Source organism: Archocentrus centrarchus, chromosome 7, assembly GCF_007364275.1.
Source record: "Archocentrus centrarchus isolate MPI-CPG fArcCen1 chromosome 7, fArcCen1, whole genome shotgun sequence".
NCBI lineage: Eukaryota > Metazoa > Chordata > Actinopteri > Cichliformes > Cichlidae > Archocentrus > Archocentrus centrarchus.
Window position 1 is genome coordinate 32834381 of NC_044352.1, and position 23695 is coordinate 32858075.

Sequence of the window (23695 nt, forward strand, 5' to 3'; positions counted from 1 at the left end):
GTTCCCACTTGGCGACACACCCACTGGTTATTAGCAAGTCTGTTTAGAGAAATGTGAAGCTTGCAACACCAGCAACCATAGTTGATTGTCTTCTAGTGGCCAGAGCAGGTGACACACAAGGAAATCTGAAACTGCTGGCTAAGGCTAAATGTAGATTTGTTAAAATAATAATTCACGTTGGCAGTAAAGACACCTGGTTACACCATTTGGCAGCAGGATGAATGAATAAACACCCCCGAGTCACACTAGCAGAGTCCTTGAAGCACAGGTCGAGCAGGAGGAGTAGGAGCAATCTTCCACTATAGCATATTAATAAACAAAGACCCAGGCATAGTTTTAATTCATTTGAAAGCCTGATTCTTAGCCTTGTCCAACGCAAGTGGAAAACTCAAAAAACAGTTTTATTTGTTATCTATCGTCCACATGGCCCTTCCTCAGAGTTTTTGTTTGATTTCTCAGACTTTTTATCTGATTTAGTGCTCAGTTCAGATAAAATATTTATAGTGGGTGATTTTAACATCCATGTAGATGCTGAAAATGACAGCCTCAACACTGCATTTCTACTGTTAAACTCAAGTGGCTTCTCTCAAAATGTCAATAAGCCCACCCACCACTTTAATCACACTGTTGATCTTGTTCTGACATATGGCATAGCAACTGAACATTTAACAGTATTCCCTGAAAACCCTTTCCTGTCTGCCACTCTCTGAGCATGGTCCTGCTGGAGGTTTCTTCCTATTAAAAGGAAGTTTTTCCATCCCACTGTCACCAAGTGCTTGCTCATAGGAGGTCATTTTGATTGTTGGGCATTCTCTGTAATTATTGCATGGTCTTTACCTTACAATATAAAGTGCTTTGAGGCAACTGTTTGTGGTGATTTAGCGCTATATGAATAAAATTGAATTAAATTGTTAAGGAGGAGATAGGGTACTAACAGACATATATACATACGTTATGATCAATATAGTAAGATTACTAAATTCGTATTTGTAATTATTAAACTTATATATACACAAGATGAATCTACCCATTAAGACATCTTCTATTTGTGTTTTAAGCTTGCATTTTGAAGCCTCAACCATAGACCGTATAAATAACGGAGGTGACTTCTGGGTCTGAAAAGTAAAGCCAGCAATGGAAGTGTATTAAACCTACATTTGTTTTAAAACCATCATTAACACCATTTGGCTTTTATAGGGCAAAATTCATATCTACCTAGCTTAACTATCTTATATCTAACTTTAAGTCAGCATGTCCTGCTTTTGCTGCTGTCACTCCAGATCAAACCACATCATAGCACATCATGCAGGATTTATTAAGCTAGACCTGTTATGTAACACCATACCCAGCCTGAGTGAGCTGGACACGCAACCAGCTTCTGTGCTGATGAGATGGAAAAACAAAGCTGGTAGGTGAAAGAGAGGAGGTGAAAGAAGAGAGAATGTGAGGAAGAGAGGAGGGGAGAAGAACCAATGAGACAGCAGGAGAAGGCAGCACGTGCTGTGAGAAGGGCGGTAGCTGAGGAAAGGAGGTTTGAAAGGAAGATCATCTGGACACACAAAAGTATGGAAAGGCATAATTACATGCACACAGTTTCACATGCTCAGCGTAATTGTTCACCCCCCTCTGTGTCTGCAGCATTTTCTCTTGCTGTCCAAGCATCATGTGACCTTGACAAATCTCAGAGTATCTGTAACAAATGTTTTGCAGTGTCAGTGCACTGAAATACATACAGACAGTATTAAACAGTAACACACATCTGACTTACTGTAGGGTGCAAAAACACAATGTCTGCGAGGAGTTTAAATGCAGACTCACATGGGGGCGTTAAATCTTAAGGCTTTCATGCAGATCAAGCAGAGCAGAGTGCAGTGGTAACACAACTCACAAGTTTCACCCTATAGAGGGACTGAAGGTTGTGTGTGTGTGTGTGTGAAAAAGTGTGACTCACACCAGCTATGCTCAAGAGCCCCCTGAATACATAACACAAGTCTTTCTAATAAACAGGAAAATGTTGCCAACCCGAGGTTCATAAACCTGTTTGAAAGCCATGGGGTTTTCAACACTGAGTCACTGCTGGTATTCCAGAACACACATTCAACACTGCTGGTTTGTGTTTGGATGTGTTTGTGTGCTGAGTGTTGATCTTACAAAGCCTCTGTGGTTGCTTTTAACAATTTTCCTATCTGGAGTTGGTCATTAATCAGTGAGAGCCCCTGAATCGTGGATAAATCACAGACTGTAAATAAAAGATGGATATGGGTTTTGGGTCTTAAAAGTGAAGCCAATGTGGAAGTGCTTTAAAACTGCATTCTTTCTAATGGCCAGGAGGGGTTGGCTCCTCCGGTTTTAAAAAGAAGTTCAGTTGTATAGACGTCTATGGGGAAAGGGCTCTTGCCTCCCATTAGTTTTGACTTCAGTAAAATCTTTACTCAAGCATTTGAGCCCCTCATACTTATTTTTACCATCCTTTATCTTTTTCAGCTTCTTTAAAATATGATCTTGTCCCACGGATATACTTCAGTTCTACCATTCTGGGCTGCAGCTGGTGATGGAGGTCCTTTTTCAGTTGTGCTCTGGAGGTCCTCTGTCAGCTTCAGGGCCACTCTAACTAGAACCTGCAAAGTGGATCGCTGGTCTTCATGTGCAGCTACAGCACGCTGTAGGGTGGGATAAGGACTCCCATTTTCAGCTGTCCTGTTCATCCACAGGATAAGAGACATGGTTGAGAGGCAACTGAATATAATTAATTTACTCAGTTATTTATTACAAAGTCCTTGGAAAATAGAGAATCTTACAAAAGGAGAAAAGCTCCTTTTGTGGCACTCTCACATACCCATGAGCATACTCATAAGCACACCCACAAACCTGCAGGACACACTGTACTTTTTCCTCTCTTCCATTCAGCTTGGCCACTGGTGTGCCAGAAGCCTCCACTCTGCAATTTCTGCTGAGCTAACACCAGCAATGACATAGAGATGAAGTGGCTCAGTGTCATCAATTACTATTGTGGTATAATGCTCTTCTCTTGGTTGTCTTTGAGGAACCACTGTGGCTAATTTGGTCTGCAGTAACACAGCCAGTTCAATTTGAAAATTAAGACATGATGTGGCTGTCAGAAAAGCTACAGAGATTAAAATGAGACTGGTCTTTTCCCTAACTCCTCACCTATGGACACTTTGTCAGGAACCTTTGGAGTCCCCAAGTGTTATTTTTCATTGTGCGGGTATATTTTAACCCAAACTGCCATTTTCCGAAAACCTAACCAAGTGCTTTTGATGCCTACATCTAACCAAGCAAAACATAAAGTAAAACCTCAGGTCAAAACACAAAGATCCCAAGTAAGAGATGTGACATAATACAGTACGTACTGCGTGGTGTTTTCAGGGACAGACATTTGTGGATATCTCTGAGACACCAGCAGCTCAAAAGCAATAAATGATGTCCAAGGATTACCAAAAGGAAAATTCATTTGTTTGATAATGTGAATTTTTCACATAATCAAATAAGTAAGTAAATAAATAAATATAGCAGTTGGACAGTGTAATGGCAACACTAAAATATTTGAAACAATAGGTTGGGGTCCAGTAAAAGCCCCCAGGCTAGGCTCTACAGTAATGACATCGGAATGCCATTCGGACTGACGAAGTCAGATGATGACAAAGAGAGAGAAGGTAGTCAGAATTTAAGGGATTTTATGATGAGAAGGCAACATTAAGTGGAATTAAGGACAGCTACAAATACCTTGGAATCCCACAGGTAAATGGGAACCATGAAGAGGTCACTAGGAAAGCTGTAATAGCCAAGTACCTGCAGAGAGTAAGGCAAGTCCTGAGGAGTCAGCTGAATGGGAAGAACAAGATCTAGGAAATCAACCCCTACACCCTGCTGGTCATTAGTTACCTTGCTTGGATAATAAGCTGGTTAAAGGAGGAGAAAGAAGCCACATCAAGAGAAGAAAGCTCCTCATCATGCTTGGAGGGTTTGACCGCAAATACTGCACCCTGAGACTGTACGCTACACGGAAGGCAGGAGGCCGAGGACTAGTGTCAGAACCACTATCCTGGATGAAACAACAAAGATCCATGAGTACATCAGGAAGATGCTCAGTCAGTAACTCAGGCAGCAGAAACCTGAGAAAGAAGAGGAGCAGGAACAGGAACCATCATGGAAGGACAGGCCTCTGCACGGCATGTACCACACACAGACAGAAGAAGTGGCTGATACTGAAAAATCCTATCAAGGGCTGGACAAAGCTGGGTTGAAGGACAGCACAGAGGCACCACTCATAGCAGCACGGGAACAAGCTCTAAGCACAAGATCAACAGAGGCTACCACACCAGGCAAGACCCCAGCTGCAGAGATGCTCAGGCTCAAAACTAATAGAACAAACTAATATAATTGCAACTATGAGGACTGTTTTTAATACTTAGATAAAAATCCTTTGAAGTCAGTGACTGCCTGTAGTCTAGAACCCATGGACATCACGAAATGCTATGGTTTCCTCCCTTGAGATGTTCTGTCAGGCCTTTTCTGCAGCTGCCTTCAGCTGCTGCTTATGTGTGAGTCTCTCTGCCTTAAGTAACTGAAAAATATGGTGTATTGGGTTGAGATCAGGTGTCTGACTTGGCCATTAAAAAATATCTAATTTCTTTGCCTTGAGAAACTCTTGGGTTGACTGTGTGTTGACTGTTCTGCTGGAGGTTTCTTCCTGTTAAAAGGGAGTTTTTCCTTTCCACTGTCTCCAAGTGCTGCTCATAGGGGGTCGTTTTGACTGTTGGGTTTTCTCTGTATTATTGTAGGGTCTTTACCCATAATACAAAGCGCCTTGAGGCGACAGTGTGTTGTGATTTGGCGCTATATAAATAAAATTGAATTGAATTGAATTGAAGTTCAGTAAGGAACATGGCTTTTAGTCTATTCTTTACATTACTTCCACTTTTCCACACTGTCAAATTCAATACTGACCTCATTATTCTAGTCTAATCATTTTCTGCCTTCTGTGAGTCAATCTGCTTCCAACTTCATGCTTTAAATCTCTGTACTCTTCCATCACTCTCCCTTTCAGACTCTCATTCATGCAGCCCATCTCCGCCTCACCCTGGTCACTCGGAGCCCCATCCAAATCTCCATCTTCATCTTCACCACTACCACCAGTGTTTAGACCTCTGGGGGTTCCTGTCCTAACTCCTATCACTTTTGGGATCCCATTTTGATTTATCTGCAGCCTCTTTTAGATGTTTTCTAGCAAAGTCTAATCTCACTTTCCTGTTCTTAAGTGTAACTAGTGGTTTTTACAATGTTGTAAACCCTCTGCATTTCCTTTCATGAAGGCATCTCTTGATTGTAGATTTGGACATGATACACCCCCATCCTCAAGAGTGTCCTTAACTTAGCTAGATGTCATCAATTTTTTTCGTAACCAAGGAAAGAATTCTGCGATCATCTGCTTTAGTTATCTTTCAGGCCTTTTGGTATTGCTGAGCTGGTCATTCCTAAAGTTTCAGCTATCTCTCTGAAAGGTTTATGTTGTATTAGCCTCTCTCTGGACCTCATATTTAGAGCTATCGTCCCTTGAACAGCTATGAAATGCTGGTTTGATAGTTGGAACTAACTCCAGACCTTTATTGTACTTAGGGAGGGAGGGAACGGGCCTCAACTGGCCATGAAACTGTTTCTGCCAATTGTCCAATTACTTTTGAGCCTCTGAAAATTGGTGGGTGATGTCTGCAATTTCTAAATTGTGCTTATAATTTATGCTAAGCTTTTATTTGCCTCAACTGCAGAAGGTAACAGGTGCTGGTCATAAAATTAGAATATCATGAAAAACCTGATTTATTTCACTAATTCCATTCAAAAAGTGAAACTTGTATATTATATTCATTCATTACACACAGACTGATATATTTCAAATGTTTGTTTCTTTTCATTTTGATGATTATAACTGACAACTAATGAAAACCCCAAATTCAGTATCTCAGAAAATTAGAATATTAGTTAAAACCAATACAAAAAAAGGATTTTTCAAAATGTTGGCCAACTGAAAAGTATGAACATGAAAAGTATGAACATGTACAGCACTCAATACTTAGTTGGGGCTCCTTTTGCCAGCAGCAATGCGGCGTGGCATGGAGTCGATCAGCCTGTGGCACTGCTCAGGTGTTATGAGAGTCCAGGTTGCTCTGATAGTGGCCTTCAGCTCTTGATTTGTTGGGTCTGGCGTATTGCATCTTCCTCTTCACACTACCCCATAGATTTTCTATGGAGGTAAGGTCAGGCGAGTTTGCTGGCCAATGAAGAACAGGGATACCATGGTCCTTAAAGCAGGTACTGGTAGCTTTAGCACTGTGTGCAGGTGCTAAGTCCTGTTGGAAAATGAAATTTGCATCTTCATAAAGTTGGTCAGCAGCAGGAAGCATGAAGTGCTCTAAAACTTCCTGGTAGATGGCTGTGTTGACCTTGGACCTCAGAAAACACAGTGGACCAACACCAGCAGATGACATGGCACCCCAAACCATCACTGACTGTGGAAACTTTACACTGGACCTCAGTCAGTGTGGATTCTGTGCCTCTCCTCTCTTCATCCAGACTCTGGGACCTTGATTTCCAAAGGAAATGCAAAATGTACTTTGATCAGAGAACATAACTTTGGAGCACTCAGCAGCAGTCCAGTCCTTTCTGTCTTCAGCCCAGGCGAGACGCTTCTGACACTGTCTCTTCTTCAAGAGTGGCTCGACACGAGGACTGCAACAGCTGAAACCCATGTCTGCATACGTCTGTGCGTGGTGGTTCTTGAAGCACTGACTCCTGCTGCAGTCCACTCTTTGTGAATCTCCCCCACATTTTTGAATGGGTTTTGTTTCCCAATCCTCTCCAGGGTGCGGTTATTGCTTGTACACTTTTTTCTACCGCATCTTTTCCTTCCCTTCGCCTCTCTATTAATGTGCTTGGAAACAGAGCTCTGTGAACAGCCAGCCTCTTTAGCAATGACCTTTTGTGTCTCGCCCTCCTTGAGCGAGGTGTCAAAGGTCATCTTTTGGACAACTGTCAAGTCAGCAGTCTTCCCCATGATTGTGTGGCCTACAGAACTAGACTGAGAGACCATTTAAAGGCCTTTGCAGGTGTTTTGAGTTAATCAGCTGATTGGAGTGTGGCACCAGGTGTCTTCAATATTGAACCTTTTCACAATGTTCTAATTTTCTGAGATACTGAATTTGGGGTTTTCATTAGTTGTCAGTTATAATCATCAAAATTAAAAGAAATAAACATTTGAAATATATCAGTCTGTGTGTAATGAATGAATATAATATACAAATTTCACTTTTTTAATGGAATTAGTGAAATAAAACAACATTTTCAAGATATTCTAATTTTATGACCAGCACCTGTATATGAGTCTGTATTTGAGGCAGGCCTTTATCTCTCATTTCCTCTGTTTGATAAGCATTTCTAGTCATATCGCTCCCATTTGCTGTCAGTTCCTGTATTATGCTGTTTATACACAATCTATCTATTCAAACTGAAAGTTTTTAACATTTCAGTGGATCGAAATTCTTCATTACTCAGCACTGTGAAGCCTTTGCAGGCAAACTATATGCAACAATAACTTCATGTAATTAAAGGGTGGCAAAACAAAGCATGTCAGAATGAATGACTGACCAGACTCCTGTGTCCATTTGAAGTGTTTCAAGTGTATGTGGACTTTATATTATAGACACCAGGATGTCCCCAGCTGATGGCTCCAGCGTTACTGTCAGAATTAGATATATTCCAAGTGTTATGGCTAAAAGGTTAATTATATTTTTACAGTCATATTTGTTACATTCAGTAGTGCTATCCTTCTTGTTCCTGCATGATGTCCCAAACTCCTCAAGCCTTCATCTGATTTAAATAATAAATCTGTAGGCTGAATGCAGCACTGCATCTCCCAGAGGTAAACAGTCCCTATCTCACTGGATGATGACTCATTCCTTTATCTTAACCTGCAGCACACTCAGCAGCTTCTATTAGCATCCTGCCTGGGAAAACACAATCATACGACTCTCCACCGTAAGTGCTATAAATACTCACAGAATTATGGAGGAAAAAACAGACATAGCTATGGTGTAGATGGCAGAGGCGCTGATTTCCTGGGTTTTTCTTACAAAGCAGAAATTAGGTGTAAATAATGCAGTGGTAAAAAAAAAAAAATGCTGAAGTGTAAATAAAGTGAAAATCTGTTGGTGGATCTGTTTGTTAGCTGTAGTCAGGTTTGGTCCCTGTAGTATACAGCAGAGCTAAAGGAAAAAGACAAGACATCTGGGACTTCTTGGTTTCATAATGAACTCAGAGGTCACTAAGCTACAATAAAAGCAAATCTTCTATATTTTCCTTGTGAAACTTTTATACCATCTTTTAACTTTTGAAATTGAAAGGTTAAAAGAAAGTGTGGCTCACTGGAAGCTAAATAAAAAGAACTGAGGGTTGGCTCAAGACTTTTACACAGTACTCTGCAACAGAAAACAAAGAATTCAGACTTTGAGTGTTTTTAAGCAGTACATCATTATCTCCACCTCCAGATACTACCTGAAAGTGGGGGTTCCAAAGCGATGCAATTAAGAAGTATCCATTATTATTGCCCCTTCACAATAAAGGGGGGTACAAACCTGCCCACACAGAGCCTCTATAACAGCAGGTGATGGTGGTACACATACTGCAGTAAAGGCTGCACAATGTCAGTTTCTCAAAATAGATGGCAACATAAAGACCAGTTACTCTTTCCTACCGTGTACTGAGAATATACTGAGAATGAACATGCAGAAAAGAAGCCTCGAGCATATACACACATATTCACACATTCAAGGTTAAAACTTTTGGGTTTCAGTGTACACAGATCAGGCCAGACCTGCAGAGTCACCCTATTGCTGCAGTGCATGCAGAATAGATTAACTAAGGTCCAGCAGAGCACAGCAATAAAGCTGCTACAGCAGTGCCCTTACTGGACCGTCAATCAACATAACACTGAGGATGAGGAAGAACAAAAAGATACAAAAGAAAATGTACTAATCCTTGACCAAATATTATCAATCATTAATAACTAGGCTCTTTTTCTTCTTTCATGCCTAGCAGGGTTAATGGTGCTCTAACGGTTTCCTTACATCAGGCATTTATTGGACTTAATAAGATTTGACCCTCATTTAGCTTTGGCTAAAAAGCACTTCTGAATTTCTGAGGAACTGTCTGAGCTTAATCAGGTCAAATGCTCAAAATACCCAATACACCATAGGCTTGTTATTAGTGAGCCAAGTAGCAGCAAATGAAAGTGTTCCAGAGTGCTGCAGCATTAACGATCATACTAATACTCTGTGTGCACAAACAAGGATTGACAAAAACAGGAAATCAATATTCACAATCACATTATTACAGAGTGGGAGGAGACTCAACACTACCTACATGAATCTCTTTCACTGTCGATTTACATTGCTCCTCTCTGCTGCCTATTTCAGGCATGGAGTAACAGTAAGATCTGGAGTGGTGCTTTTGTGACCACCGGATGGATCGAATAGCTTCTCTCTTTTGTCCCTGTTTTGGTCTCCACCTACTCCTGAGAAAAGTATGTCTGAAATACTCCTCTATGTACAGTCAGGTGTTGACTTCGACTGGTGTTTGGTGTTGGTTGGGTTTTATATAGAGGCACCGTCAGAGTTTTTTGTTTTTTTTTCTTTTGCTTTGCTTTCTTTTTCATCAGCAGAACAAAACTGTAGACTTGTGCTCAAATTGTTCTTTATAAATACAAAGTAAAAAAAAAAAAAAAATCATCTCATTGTCATACAGGTCCTAAAAGTAGATAAAGAAAAACAAAAGTAAACAAATGAAATGAATAACTTAGAGAAAAAAGTGTTTAACCTTTGCTTTGAGCCTCTGGGTTGACTCTCTTTGTACAGTAATAATTGCAGTCTTTTCAATGATAACTAGCTGTCCTGGCTGAGCAGCAGTCTATATACAGTTAAAAGAGTTTTTAAAGTCAAACAACATTTTTGAGGTTTTTCAGTATGGTTTTAAGCCTTTCCACAGCACAGAAGGTTTTTATTGATATTCTTTTAGCTGTGGACTCCAGGGACTATGTGATCCTCGTTTTACTGGATTTAACAGCTGCTTTTGATACAGTTCATCACAGTATTTTAATTTCTTGTTTAGAGCATTGTGCATGCATTCACGGCAGTGCCCTGAATTGGTTGAGGTCCTACCTGGCTGAGAGAACGTCCTGTGTTAGTCTCGATAGTTGCAAGTCTTCATGTTCTCCTCTGTTGTGTGGGATACCCCAGGGCTCCATCCTTAGGCCCTTGCTATTTTCACTGTATCTTCTTGCCTTGGGATCCATTTTTAGAAAGCACAAATGTGCTTTCCATTTTTACGCTGATGACAGTCAGAAGAATCCTATTCTATAAAATCTTTGATTAAGTGCCTAGATGAAGTTAAAACCTGTATGGCGCTAAACTTTCTTCATTTTAACGACAAGAAGGCATAGGTTTTGGTTGTTGGTCCTGGTACTACTGGTGGGTCCTCTCCTGTAGTTCCAGGCCGTCTTAAACAATATACAAAACCTACTGTTACTAACCTGCGTGTCAAAATGGACAGTGATTTTAAACTTCATAAACAGATCGGTACAGTGGTGAAATCCAGCTTTTTTAAACTTAGACAACTGGCTAAGGTCAAACAGATCCTTTCAAAACAGGACTTTGAAATAATAAGCCATGCACTCATTACAACGCGACTTGACACAGTAATTCTCTCTGTTATAGGGTTTCCCAGTTATCCCTGTCTCGTCTTCAGCTGGTGCCAAACGCAGCTGAACGGCTTTTGACTGGCACATGGAAGAGAGTTCATATTTCTCCTGTTTTGGCCTCACTGCACTGGCTCCCTGTTCATTTTAGAGTGCAATTTAAAATTGCTTTTAGGTCATTAAATGGTCTTGCCCCCCACACCTCTCTGAGCTCCTACATGTGCACTCGCCCTCCCGGTCGCTCAGGTCAGCTGATCAGCTGCTCCTGGATGTGCCGAGGACACAACGAAAGCTCAGAGGGGACAGAGTTTTTGCTGTGGCAGCACCTAGGCTGTGGAATTCACTCGCACTGCATATTAGACAGGATGCTTCACTGTCCATTTTTAAGTCACTTGTTAAAACCCACCTTTTTTCATTGGCCACAGTCTGAGAGCTGACTTTTACTCATTTGTTTTACTTGTCAATTTTAATTGTTTAATGTTTTTAATGCTTTCGTATTTTATTGTGTTCTTGATGTTAAGTACTTTGCTCAGCACCTGCTGTTTTTAAAGGGCTATATAAATAAAGTTGGCTTGGCTTGGCTTTTGAAAGGCTTCAGCAGTAAGGCATAACTTTTACTTTCAAGATGAACAGTCTCTGTTTTCGGTGTTGTGTTGCACTTTTTCCAGGCTTCACTGCTTCTTGGTGGTTACTTAGCAAGTATCTGCAGACAAGTCATCATCTTCCATGCAAACTATGGGCGACTGCTGCAATCTTCTAGCAACCAAAGCAATCATACAGAGGTTTTTGGAGCATTGCTTTTGTGACCAATTTCACTTAGTGTCTGCCAGTGACCTTCAAAAGCCTCCAGGGACCAGAGGTTTCCAGGAGGCTGGTGACCGATCTCTAGGCCTGTGTGACTGAGGACTTAGGAACTACTTTTACAATTAAGCTTTTTTTGTACTACAGTATTAAGCTTTCTGATATCTCCAGTTACTGTGTACATACTGCAAACAACTGGAATCCAAAGTGACATGTTTTGCTGCACATGCAGGTTAAAAACTACGTAAAAGGAAAAACCCCTTCCTCCTCTGCAGCGAGAGCGGGCAGAGATTTAAAAGGTGTAACACTACAACGAAGAGAACAAAGAGCATTTCACATGCTGAGAGAGCACTGCAGCACAGTCACACTTTAAGGATCAATAATTCTGTTTGTGGTTTTAATTATCATTGAAAAAAGGAAGACATTTATCCTCCATGAGTGCATCCGAGCAAAACGACACGCTATGAAAATGACTGCTACATCGCTATGGCAACGCTCAGTCCGCCACTTGTTTGGAATGTGACCAGAAGGAGAGCGGCTATTGGCTGGGAATGTTGAGGAACAGGATGAAGGAAGGAGCGTGCTGCTGACAAGATGGCCAGGCTACAAAGGACAAGTATGAGCCACAGAGGACAGTGACCAACGCACAGCTCGGCCTTACACCTCGCAGTAACGCTGTGTTTCTGATCTCCTCAGACTTATGCTTCAGACAGTGTACTCACTTTATGTGGCCTCATAAATCAATTAAGGATATGCATGGCTGGAGAACTGAACAGGCCTACGGGAACAGGCCTAGGTGCCCAAGAGCCCCACATGACTTCCTGGGCCTGGTTGCCCTTTTTTGATTGGGCCATCTCTACAAAGAGATTTAAAACAACAACAAACAAATGAAACATAAAACAAGACTTTGAATGGCAACGAAAAGAGGCAATGACTTTAAGAAACAAAGCATAAGTACACACACACACTCAAAAAGACAACAAAAGATTCATAACAATTACAGAAACTCAACCATATAAAGATCCAAGCAAACAAAGCTCAAAATGATTCCAAAAAGATGCAAAGTAAACAAAAGTAGAGACAAAGAGACACAAAACAACAACAAATCAAATCAATACACTAAACAGAGACGGAAAGCAAAAGGAGGCAAACCAAATCCAAAAGAGACACAATCACTAGCAAGAGATGTGCCATGAAAGCACAATTAAAACCTGCCAGAGATGAAGCAAAATGGGCTCACAGTCTCATTTTCGCTGCCTCAAAGCGCGTCAGTGTCCAAATGAATTTAGACTATCTGCTTGCGTGTGATGTACTTTGCTGTGTCTAAATGCCTAATTGTAATAAAAGTTGGGCATTTTTAGGAACAACGTAGATGATAAGTGTTATTCCAGTCAGTATTGTTATCAGATTGCACATCGTGCTTTTTGTGCCAAGGTTATTCAGGGAGATCCCTATCAGGGAGATCTTCAAACTCCTTCCATAACTCCACTGACACTGACTGTGCCATTAAATTCAAAACAGAGGCATTAAACCTCTTGTCATAAACACGTGATAGAAGGCTGTCTGAAAATTAATTTAACATCTGTCCTCATGGAAACTGGATTATGCTTTGATGTCAGAGGAAAAGCCATGCGGACAAAAAAAAAAAAAAAAAAAGAAGAAGCTGTACCTGTGTCATCTGTCAGGTGGGACGTTACGTTGGTGAAAAACAGAAATGCTGCAAGGTCAAACTGCAGCGCCAGGCAACCTGTCACGACTTTGCTGCCTGCAAACATGGCACTTAGAGTCTGGGGTACTGTTTCTGCATGCGCAGCTAAGATTGATGAACTAGTCTGTTGTGACGCTGACGCTGGTGGACAGCATGTACTGTATCTGACGCCCAAAGGCCCGTGAGAGTTCAAACATGGACGGACAGGATGACAAGACGCGAAAACATCTGCCGGAGGGAGCGCACTGCGCAGCAGCATCCCTCCATCAGCTGCACCAAAATAAACAGTCCAGGAAATAGTCTAAACCGACAGCCAAGAGCTTTAATTAAACTCCAAGTTCTACGCATTTCCTGCACAGATACTCCATTCATTTATTGTTTCTAATCACTGCTGTACACCACTCGGTCCACTACGCAGACGCATTTCCCGCAAAGTGACAGCCCTGCAGCGGCTAGGGATGGCATCATTGATTTCCATAAACACGCATGACCCGGCCTCGCTTACCTGTGCCCGGCTGCCCGTAGCGCTGTTAGTCCGTTCACGGTTCCATCGCCTCGGTTTTTATTGTGTCCCTCATCTCTCCACCAAGAGCTCCGCCTGATGGAGCGCTGATCCTGCCTCACACGTCCGAGGAGGAGGAGGAGGGAGAGAGGGGACTGAGTCAGGAAGGATGCAGGGAGATGCACTGGATGGCTGCTGCGTGAGGAGGAGAGGCACAAGGGTATACGGACGGAACCATCTGCGTCACGTTACGTAGGATCGATTTTTTTTTTAAAGGGAAAAACGGCTTCGTTTGTCGGGCTGCAGCGCAGTGCTAGCTACAGGTCTTCTGTAATATTAGTTTCTGCCTCACCGAGAATATTTAACAGAGGGGGCTGCTGTTATTGTAAGGGTAAAGTGGCTGGTGACTTCAATTTTGCAAATCATCTTCATAATAATCATAAATATAATTATGATTATTATAAAAATATTAAGATTTTCGTCGGGAGTGACCAGGATCTTTGGGAATCAGCTTGTTGGTTCAAAAATACTATTTATGTTCATTTCGATTCAATTCACTTTTTGTATAGCGCCAAACAGCCTTTTTTTATGCTTGAATGATTCATTGGTCAGTGTTCAGTGGCTTAACAAACAAACAAACATACAAACATTCACTGAAAACAGCCAATGTCCAAAGAAAATCTTCAAAAGACTTTCAGAAAGATGGAGAAGCAAAATATAAAGAAACGAGATTAGGCTCAAGACTTTTGCACAGTCCTGCAAGATAAAAATGAATTTGTGAGTTAGCATCGTCCTTATTTGACTGCCGTAAATCGTTAAATATTTCTTTACGTTACATTGCTTTATATCATCTATCCATCTATCTATCTATCTATCTATCTATCTATCTATCTATCTATCTATCTATCTATCTATCTATCTATCTATCTATCTATCTATCTATCTATCTATCTATCTATCTATAACATTTTAAAAAGTATTTATTTATTTATGGAACATTATGCAAATTATCTTACTAACTGATCATGACAGTTAACACAACCATGGTTATTAATTGACACAAAAGTCCATGACAGAAAATGTCCACTGGTGTGACACTTTTTGGTCTGTCACAAAGACAGCGCACAAAAGAACAAGATATCTTTAAGAAGCTTTTACTCAAAAAAATTAGATTGAATGTTTTTTTTAATTCCCTTTTGACCACTTTTGCCAGTTAAAAATTCAGTAATTACTACAACTAAAATATTTGCTCCTGTTTTTGAAGAAAATTTCTAATGTTATGAATTTTTTTAGATAACAAAGACCTGAGGGAGAGATGAGTAGGACAGACAAGACAGGAAGGTGGAGAGACAAAATGAACAGGGATTCATGCAGAAAGGAGGCGAGCCTAACACAACGACACAGAAAGTAAATCAAATTAAAACTTTTCCTTAAAAATGCAACTTATAACACATCATTCATATTGTCACGAGATTAGTTTGAGTATTTATATTGGTAGATTTAGACAAGTTTCATACTGACTGAATCAATGACTACTCATTATTAACTAGGTCTATTCTAGGTTCACCTATTCTTGTTTAGATTAAGAAACTGTTGAGTATTGCATTAGGGGAGATGCTTTTACCACTCCTCTTAAATTTGTATAATTCCTAACATTTTTGTAAAGCTGTTGACAAACTTTTGCTAACAGTTGTTGAAAAAGTCCAATTAAGTTTTTTTTTTATATTTTGCCAAATCACAACAGTCACCTCAAGGTGCTTTATATTGTAAGGCAAAGACCCTACAGTGATTAAAAAGAAAACCCAACAGTCAAAACGACCCCCTATGAGCAGCACTTGGCAGCAGTGGAAAGGAAAAACTCCCTTTTAACAGGAAGAGACCTGAAACAGAACCAGGCTCAGGGAGGGGCAGTCATCTGCTGTGACCAGTTGGGGCGGAGGGCAGAGAGACAGGACGTGTCAGCTTGTGTACACTGCAAAAAGGCTGCTGGAAATTTTATATTAACTTATGGGCAACTGCCAGTAAGTAGTATTAGTGTATTTTCATTTGTTGTACTGTTACTGTAAACACAATTTGTGCTTGAAAGTACAAAATAACAAATCCACAGTATAGTCACTATAAATGGTGTCGTATATACTGTAGAACATAGAAGGAGAAGATATCGCAGAAACAGCAATCTTCACTGCCACTTAGAGTTGCCACCACTGATATAATAACAGACTATTAGAATTACATTGGAAAGAAAATGTAAGGATGTAAACTCTTTATGAATCTATGCATAAATTTGTGAAATAGTCCCCGTCCAAATGTCATAACACTGTGTGTGACAGGCAGGGTTAGAACCCCAATGCAGGATTTGGGAAAACAGGATGCAGACTATGAACAGCTTTACTGCTGGAGTTTTCTCAAAAAAACAACAAACAGAAGTAAACTGGCCTGGGATGAAGCCAGGGATGCAACCAAAAGAACAAAAACTCACTGTGCAAGAAACACACAACAAGAAGAAGAATGCGACAAGGTACAAAGGGAAACTGAGACAATAAATACACTTCAGGATAACGAGAGGATGGGAAACAGGTGGGCACACGGATGGGAATAACTTACATAAGGTAATCGAGATGCAAGACACAGAGCAGAACTGCCACCCAAATAAAATGGAAAGAGAACAACAGAATAGGGAGACAAACTCAGCAGAAAACACAAAAGATAACGAAACCCTAAAACTCTGGCTCAAAGATCCAGAGACCATGATGCCAGATTCTCATTCTCAGAGTAGCCTTTGATAAGAATGTGAATCTGGGCTAAAGATGTCAACAAAATCTTGGAGTCAAGAGTTCCACAGATACTTTTTAAAAATTCTTTTACTACAAGCCACATTCACACGCTTTGTTTCATGCCTTTAACCATCACTCAGACTCAAATGGATGCACTGGTGGAAAACTGGTCTTCAGTACGTTACCCAAGGATGTTTGGGTAATGACCTTTTACTTTGACTGGCAATATTATGTATGCAGTTTTTAGGTCCCTGTGACAACTGAAGCTAAGATAATTTAGAAATTGTTTTAACATAACTGCACAGAAATTGGGGGTGCTTCATAATTGTTGCCAAGGGTCGGTGCTCCTTTGACTCAAAAACACCTGAGGTCTAATTCATCATCAGTGACAACACCAACCCTGGACATTCAGACTATGTAAAGTTTTCTGGATTTTTTTCTTTTTTTTTTTTTAGCTTTTATGACAAACAGTGGAGAGTGGACAGGCAAGCTGGGAGAAAGAGCAATGGAAGCAAATAGCCTCAATTTTGCCTTATTCTGAAACAGAGTTCAGACTCCAGCCTCTGCAGTAGTCTTATGGCATAGATCACCTGTTCAACCTGGTGAACTATACTGGAACCCTGAAATTTTTGTTTTTAGTACGTTGTTCTCCCAAATCTTGATGATCAGGGAATAAAGAAAAGAATCATTTTAACTAACACATCACATTTTTCCAGAAAAGTTCATCTTGCCTTATTCTGAAATTGGTTTATAGTTATCACTTATGATGACTTGGACCTTAGAGGGCTGACAAAGAAGACTTCAAAAACTGCTGATTTGCATGAAGCTGTAAAGGGGAACGAATGAATCTCAGGGAAATTTCTGGGTCCAGAGTGCAAATGGAGATGTATTAGATCAGCTTAGATGACCCCAAAGTTAAGAGCTCAAGGCTTAAAGAAGTTATTATTTGTCCATGGGGTTTGCAGAAGAGCACTGTGGCTTCAGAGTAAACTAAGGTTCAGCTCAAGTCAGAACTTCAACCTGTATCATAACTTAGCTGCCACTTCAGGAGTGGCACATCGCATCAGATATCCTGCAAATGTGTCAGCACTGAACACATTCTGTCTGCAGAACCAAATTTTCTCCAAAATGTTTTGCAGGATCAGCAACTATCAGAAACATGTAGAGGTCACTGCTGTTCATAGAAGTTTGACCTGTTATTTAATCTAAGTGTTCATTTAATGCAGTTGTGACTTCGATGAAGATCAGATCACTTTGTGATCAGTTAACAGATAAAACAAGCTCTTTCCAGTAGATTTACATTTTCATCACATGTGTCTCAAACAGTTAAACCCATTGAGGGCACAGTGCTTCACAACTCAGGTGATCACATGTAGTGATTTTTAAAGTAGCAGCGGTTGTAATTTCACTGCAGGAATCCAGTCTTTAGTTTCTGAAGAGGTGCAGGGTACTATTAAAAATGACCATTTTCACGCATAAGAAAATTACATTTAATGGATGGATTTACAACTACAGATCTCAGTACACACTTGCAAAGAAAACTACTATTATGATACTTGCAGTATTTTTACATGAAGGTTATTATTGTATCTCTCTGTAATACATGCCTGAATCTGTTTTCTTTTCAATGCTGCCCCCTAGTGGAAATATTAAGAAAGCACCACATCCAGCAACCTAATGAAAGACTGCTGGATTAATAAAATGTAAGAATGTTAATATAGAAAAGAGATGCTCTAGTGAGTAATGGTGTGTGAACATGAGTATTTCTTTGTCTGCATGGGTAAGGTTGGAGTGCGTTTGCCACAATCGGTGTACGAAGATAACTGACTGATCAAATATGCAGTTCATATTTATATTTTTGTTTATGTTAAAAAATTAGTCAGTTCCTTTGATTTTAATGCTACACCTTTAACTGCAGAGATCATCATTACATCCAGGTATCTGGTTAAAGCAGTCAGAAGCATAAAAAAAGAACCTTAATAGTTAAAATGTATAAAAAAAATTTTTAAGTAAGAATTTATTATTATTATAATAATATTATTTATTATTGATCATGTTCAGCCTTCCAAATTTCATGGACAAATCAAAGCTGGTGATGTCCTGTTATTTGAACCTGCAGTCCTTCTCTAACATCTGGGTGCAAATACTTTTTCACAGTACTGTGAAAAAGTATTTGCCTCTTTCCTGATTTCTTATTTTTTGCACATTTGTCATAAAAGTTTCAGATCATTAAACACATTTTAATATTAATATGCAAAAATACTTTTCACAGAACTGTATGAATGCAGCTTTCTAACCAAACTAACTTGGCTCTCCATCCTCACATTCAAGTAAGCTGTTGCTCCAAAACATTAATGTTGAGGCATGAGTTCAGAGTCCAGTGGATAGATGTTATGGTGGCTATGTCATATGGTACATGTAAACTTGCTTGGCTAACAAATGACTCGCTTTAATTTATTCAAGTCAATAAATTACAATACCTCAAAATTACTGTCACTGTTAGGAAATGATGACACCCTGGGATGATGGAAATTTTACTGTGAAGTTTTGAAGACAATGCAAGGGGTTTTGTTTCTGTTTGTACACACTAATGAAAAATTATCGACACTGAAATTTGTACACAGTGTCATTTGTGTTCAAAGCTCCATGGTTAATTTGCTCATCTACGTCTGGCTGCCCTTGAGGTGGAAATTCTCCCTTTCTTCGCACTGCTGAGGACATGTTAAGGCAAACGGTTAAACTGAAAATGAATCCTTTATTAGACTGAAGGCAGCGATTCAAGGACCAAACATGGAAATCCAAAACACAACTGAACATTACTAAAACATAACCTTAGGGAAGTTACTGAAAACTGCAAACCTCAGAACTTAAAACTAGGAAACTCTCTGGTGCTGGGAAACTCTGGGGAGTAGGAACAGAAGCAGGTGATGTGACAAAGGGCCTGGGGAGACAGCGACAACATACACACTGAAGGGTAACTGAGGGAAGTGGAGCCAGCCGAGGAGAATAAGACAGGTGATTTAAACCATGGGAGATGGGACAAAGGAAACAAAAGATGAAAGCAAAGCCCAAGGAACACAAACTCACAAAATAAAACTAAATGGAGACACAAGCACAAACTAACACAAGAGACTTGACATAAAGGGGGAGGAACGCTGAGGGGAGGAATGAACTCAAAAGCAAACTGGAACAAGGAACTAACAGTTCCTTGTTCCAGTTTGGGCCCTTTGGCCCCTTCCTGTTCTAACATGACTGCACACCAGTGCACAAAGCAGGTCCATAAAGACATGGATGAGCAAGTTTGGTGTGGAAGAACTTGACTGGCCTCCTGACCTCAACCTGATAGAACACCTTTGGGATGAATTAGAGTGGAGACTGTGAGCCAGGACTTCTCATCCAACATCAGTGTCTGACCTCACAAATGTGCTTCTGGAAGAATGGTCAAAAATTCCCATGAACACTCCTAAACCCTGTGGAAAGCCTTCCCAGAAGAGTTGAAGCTGTTATAGCTGCAAGATCAGAACACAAAGCATCTGGCATCTTTTCAATTGCTGTTTTGTTTTATAAAGCCCTTTGGATGTAGTACATTGCAAATTACTATTATTGTTTTTTTCTGGTTTGTACATTAATTCTGCCTATCTACATTTGAGCCCTTTCTGTGGAATCATAACACCTGAATGCAGCATCTGGTAGGGGCCAGTTAACCAAGACAAAACAATTCACACACTTGTTTTCCATCCATCCATCCATCCATCCATCCATCGTAAAGTCAAACTTAACTTGATGTAATCTGAATACTTAAATTTCATCTGGACAAAAGTATTGTCTAAATATTGTATAATTGGCCAAATAAACTAGTTTCTAATATGAAAACAATCTCATGTTTTTTTCACTTTTAATGTTGGTTGTCAATAACAAACCAAACAGTCATATGTGATGGACTTACTTCACTATGTAATAGGTTAAATGAGAGACTGAGAGCATCTAAAGCTGTATAACAAGAGTTGCTGAGGATCCTGAGGCTGTCTTGTTTGTTAAAACCTTATAGTCCAATTTGAGAGAAGGTACTGATGGTGAGGGAAAGAAACACAAGGATAAATAACCCAAGAAACAAGAGCAGTTTCTTGTTATAGACAAGCTCATTAACACATCCTCATGAATTTTTTGTAAGTGCTTACTTAATGCGTCATTATAACTTATTATAATTCCCAACTTGGAGTACTTGAGGAAGCACTTACTGTAGTATTTTGTTAATTAAAACAGGGCAGTCTTGTGTAAGGTTGCACTTTTCCTGCTCATTCATACAATTATCAAATCATCTCATTAAAGCCAGGAACAAATTTAGCTGGGTGCAATAAATCTTGGAGAAAATGTATTAGTATATATAGTATGCACAGAATATCCACCAAACAGCAATGACAGATTAATTGCACTGGATTTAGCTGTAAGGCTTTTGGGCCTGTTTCACAATATTAGACTTTGACTGTGATTTACATGAACCACATCGTCAGGCTTCAGATAGCTGCTGAAGTACATCTGATGGCCAAATCCTTTCAGTCACTGATTAGCTTATGTAGGACTATAGTACAATGAATTCTGGGTAAATTATGCAAGAGAAAATGGGTAAAATAGTGAAAGTAAATATGTGTTTACTGTTTTAATTTTGGAAACATTACACACTTATAAAGACAATTTTGCTGGAAAATTAAGTGTAGAGTGTAACAATGCAAACAATGAAACATACATAAACTTTAAGGAAACATCCTGTTTGATGAAATCTCAGAAGTGCAAGCCTGTAGCATAGATTGGATGCTGTGGCTTCTTAATGCAGCAGGTCTCAGTACACATGGTAATTCCTCAGTCAGGCTCAGAACAAAAAAAAGGCTCACCATGTTCTGCCTGCTGTATTTGTTCAGCGGGTAACTTTTTTCTTTGGATTGCTCTTCCCACAATGAGGAGGAGAACTGCTAGGTATCACTGATTATTACAGCCTTTTGGTTATACTTAGCAAAGGACTCATGAGCAAAATGAACATAACTTCCCCCAGAACACAGTCTGTTGTTGCTGAGAGTGCAGAGAAACTAAATATTTGAAGTTAAATGTAAAATTAAATGCAAAAGTTAAATGTAAAACTATTCTATCAAATCACTGTATGATTTATTTGACACATAAATTTAAGGTTGAGGGTAAGTTATATGCTATAGTATCTATAGCATTAAGCTACATACATTAGGAAATGCATCCTTCAAGCTGAGTACGTAGACAATATTTGCCAGAGTAAGTCAGAAAACAAGTTACTCTATTCACACACTAGATGGCAGAATTGACCTTAAACACAACACCCACCTAATCCCACTTTACCAGAACTGTGCAACTGCTTCCATTGGTTTTTTACTGAGGTAACTGCCATTGATTTATAGCAGGAACTGTCACCAATCTACCAACCCTGCTCGTGTGTGTGGCCATTTATTCCAATACTAACATTTAAGCCTCAAACAAATGACTGTGTCGATCAAAAAGACATGAGTATGTGTTTGGTAAATTTCTATCATTCAAAGAAACTTCTGTCTTCCTCTTCGCATCAATAAATAACATCTATTTGTTTAGACTATCTACCTACATGACAGATTGGGTTTTCGCTTACACGAAAGCAGACAGTTAATAGAAATGTTAAGTGACACATGAAATTCCAGCATCAGTCGGTAAAATAAGTCATTTGGACAGGAAGGTCCTGGCTTCTGTGACAGCTTTTTGACATGCCAGCACCTCCCGCTCTGTGTTTGATCTTTTTAAGGTTTGATATGTTGCATCAGTGTGTGAGTATTTGTGCATTCAAGATAGCATGTCTGACTACAATATCCTGCACACCTTAAAGATGCATCCCAGCATGGAATGGCAGGATTCAATTTCATGGCTGATGTGTATTGGAGTCTGAGGAACAATTCTATGATCATGGCTCTGAGGATGGGTGGACTATAGGAGCCATCACTGTAATGGAAATTGCAAAACACTTACAACAGATGGACTTGGTGAGTTAAAGTCATACCTAAGGGAACTGAGCTGTGGCAGCACAAGAGCTGCAAGAATAGCAGGTTTCCTTTCTTTGTGTCGTTTCTCTCTCTTTTGTTCTGTCTAGCTTTAATGTAGCTGGATGCCTTTACAATGCTGCTCTTTTTAAAATGACAATCTTTATTCTGACAGACATTTAGAGATCAAGATGTATTCAGAGCTACACAGAAATCATAAAAACATGATTCAAAGCCTTTAAAAAAGCTTAGCGATAAGAAGATCCAAATTGCTGTCTAAGATTTCATATCACCTCAGTGTTTTGTTTTCACACCTTTCCTGACAGCTGCACTCGAGCTGCATATAAACCATACGTCTTCGTAAAGCCTTCTAACCCATGTTATCACACATCCAGTATTATCTGTTGGATATTCTCTGTGATGTCAGAAATATAATCTTATTTTATCTTCAGGTAGTTCTAACAAAACTTTAAGGTGTCTGATGTTATTATCGTGCACATGGAGTATTGTCTGCCCTTGTGCAGAGTGGAGCAAACTGAGGTAAACTGTAATGACTGTACGGTCTTTACAATATAAGGTGATTGTTATTGTGAGTTGGAGCTATCTAAATAAAATGTAATGTAACTGAAATGAATTGAATGTGTAAGTGATACACTGTATATAGTAGATTGATGTAGCTTACAGTTTCTGGAGTTCACAGCTCTAAAGCCTGAATGTTAGTGTTTTTGTACCATGTAGTAAATATACTTCTTGAATCTAAAAGTTTGAGGAAATTTAACATGGAAACCTACAGGGAATAACTTGCTTTGGAGCCTGACTCAGGTGGCCACTCCAGGAACTGTGATGCCTGTTTGTACAGGAAATGGATAAACTTCAAAGCAGGTTAACTAATGCACAAAACAGAACAAATGCCTAAATTTCTGCCACATTTTGACCTCAAAACCACCAAACATAACAACCTCAGTTTTGCCATTGTGTTTTCAATATCAGCTTTCCACTGCCTCTCATGTCAACAGACTGACATTTTTCAATTCAATTCAATTTTATTTATATAGCGCAACAAAAAACAGTTGCCTCAAGGCACTTTGTATTGTAGGTAAAGACCCTACAATACTACAGAGA

At 39.7% G+C, this 23695-nt stretch overlaps 1 protein-coding gene across 1 annotated transcript in view; it reads right to left on the reverse strand.

Annotated features, from left to right (window-relative positions):
- Positions 1-13921, reverse strand: part of snphb (syntaphilin b) — a 32901-nt gene extending 18980 nt beyond the window's left edge. Inside the window, exon 1 of the mRNA XM_030734244.1 lies at positions 13777-13921. The gene's annotated coding sequence lies outside the window, so the exon portion shown is untranslated. The remainder of the gene's footprint in view (positions 1-13776) is intronic.
- Positions 13922-23695: the final 9774 nt, after the last annotated feature.